The 2,606-nt window shown below is 38.2% G+C and overlaps 1 pseudogene; it reads left to right on the forward strand.

Moving 5' to 3' along the window:
• The first annotated feature begins 2,148 nt into the window (after nt 1–2,148).
• The window catches only part of LOC102832809, a 1,781-nt pseudogene continuing 1,323 nt past the window's right edge, over nt 2,149–2,606 (forward strand).

The following is a 2,606-nucleotide window of genomic DNA, read 5'->3' on the forward strand; positions in this document are numbered from 1 at the left end:
CAGAAAGAGGCTCAAATGATTAATAAGAGAATATCAGAAATAGATAATGCAATGAAAAGGCAAAGGAGTAGAATAGAAGAAATGGAAGGCAGAACTAGTGATCTGGAAGACAAATCTCTCAATACCACTAAGATAGAAGAGCAAACAGAAAAAAGGATAAAAAAATCTGAAGAAGGTCTAAGATTCATCTTGGACAACTTGAACAGGAATAACTTAAGAATTATTTGCATTCCAGAACAAGAAGAATCACACAAGTCCACAGAGGAAATAGTTGAAAAACTGCTGGAAGAAAATTTCTCTAACATCCTGAAAAATGAAAAGATAAACAATCAAGAAGCTCAACAAACCCAAGGAAAGATAGACCCCAAACAAAATCACCGAGATATACCATAATCAAGCTCTCCAAATCAAAGATAAGAAGACAATCCTGAAAGCAGCTAGGGGAAAGAGAAAAGCAAGCAAGTCAGATTAAGCTTGGATCTCTCAGCAGAAACCATGTTGGCAAGAAGGCAATGGGGAGACATATATAAACCCTGAAAGAAAAAAATAAAATGCCAACCAAGAATCCTTTATCAAGCAAAGCTGTCAATCAAATACGATGGTGTAATAAAAAATCCCTTAGCTTCAGGATAACCAGAAGCTAAGGTATTTTTCCAAAGCCAACCATTCACTTACAAAGCATCCTAAAGGTAGTACTGTGGACTGAGAACCAACAAGAACAGACAACAACCAGAGATTGACATATATGTTGAAGCACCTCCCAGAACACAATCGACATATGGAAGAATTGAGAATAGATCAAAACTGTAAGAACAACCTCAGACTCTGGGAGGACAATCTATGATCAAAACAATTACAATGTGAAAGAAGGTAAACAGAAAGGACCAGATATCCAGATGGTGAGAAGATCTGGTGGATTACAGAATAAAATAGACTGCAATAAATGGAGGGAAAAGTTAATGGAATATAGGTAACCTCAAAGAAAATGAACACTTCACAACATACCAAGAAAATGAAAATCCAAGAATAACATGGAACCATTAAAACTATGAGGAAACTCACAAGAAAGAACACAAAAAACATGAATTCAGCACAGGAAGACATGCAGAACAAAGAAAGCAGCAACACCACAAAAAAACAAATATAATAACAGCAATTAATCCATGTTGTTGTTGTTAAGTGCAGTAGAGTCAATCCCGACCCATAGCAACCCTGTATAGGGTTTCTGAAGAGCGGCTGGTGAGCTTGAACCATCAACCTTGCAGTTCAAAAAGCTTTGCAGTCTGGCGCATTAACCCACAGTGCCACACCACATAGTTATTGATAATTACACTGAATGAAAATGGATTAAATGCACTAGTTGAGAGACAGAGGGTGGCAGAATGAATAAGAAAACAAGATCCTTCAATATGCTGTTTGCAAGAGACACATCTTACACACAGAGACAAAAACAGTTTAAAAATTAAAGGATGGAAAAATATATGCCAAGCTAGTCTCTGATAAAATAAACCTTAAGGCAAAAACCAGCTTAATAGATAAAGATGGGCATTATCTTATGACTAAAAGGACAATTGAACAAGATGACATAACCATTATAAATATCTAAGCTGCCAATGAAACAGCTTCAAATCATACAAAGCAAACTCTAATAGGTTTGAAAAAAGAAATAGACAAATCTACAATAATCATGAGTGATTTTAATACACCGCTTTCAAAAATGGATAGAACAACCAGAAAGAAACTTGACAAAGTCACAGAAGAACCAAACAACACAATCATCAAACTGGACCTCATAGATGTGTACACAGCATTCAACTGAAGAACAGTGTAATACACATTCTTTTCAAGTGCACATGGAACATTCTCCAGAAGAGACCATGTGTTAGGCCACAAAACCAACCTCCATAAATTTACAAATATCAAAACACTACAAAGCATCTTCTCAGACCACAATGCTATCAAATCAGAAATCAACAATAGGAAGACCAAGGAAATAAAGTCAAATACATGGAAACTGAATAACACCCTGAAGAAAACAACTGGATAGTAGAGAATTTAAAATGTGTACTCACAACCTCACTCGCTGCTGACGGCCTTCCTCTCAGCGCGCTCGCGCTCGCAAGCCCGCAAGCCCGCCACTCAGCAGAAATGCACAGATTACCTGCAGTCCTCCGACAGATGAGGCCAGTGTCCAGGGTACTGGCTTCTCATCATACTCGGGCTTATGCCAAAGATGTAAAATTTGGTGCAGATGCATGAGCCCTAATACTTCAAGGTGTAGACCTTTTAGCCGACGCTGTAGCCCACTACTATGGGGCCAAAGGAAAGAACAGTGATTATTGAACAGAGTTGGGGAAACTCTAAGGTAACAAAAGATGGTGTGACTGTTGCTAAGTCAATTGATTTAAAGGATAAATACAAAAATATTGGGGCCAAACTTGTTCAGGATGTTGCCAACAACACAAATGAAGAGGCTGGAGATGGCACCACCACTGCTACTGTATTGGCACGCTCTATTGCCAAGGAAGGTTTTGAGAAGATTAGCAAAGCCGCTAATCCAGTGGAAATCAGGAGAGGTGTAATGTTAGCTGTTGATGCTGTAATTG

Source organism: Chrysochloris asiatica, unplaced genomic scaffold (genome assembly GCF_000296735.1).
Source record: "Chrysochloris asiatica unplaced genomic scaffold, ChrAsi1.0 scaffold00191, whole genome shotgun sequence".
NCBI lineage: Eukaryota > Metazoa > Chordata > Mammalia > Afrosoricida > Chrysochloridae > Chrysochloris > Chrysochloris asiatica.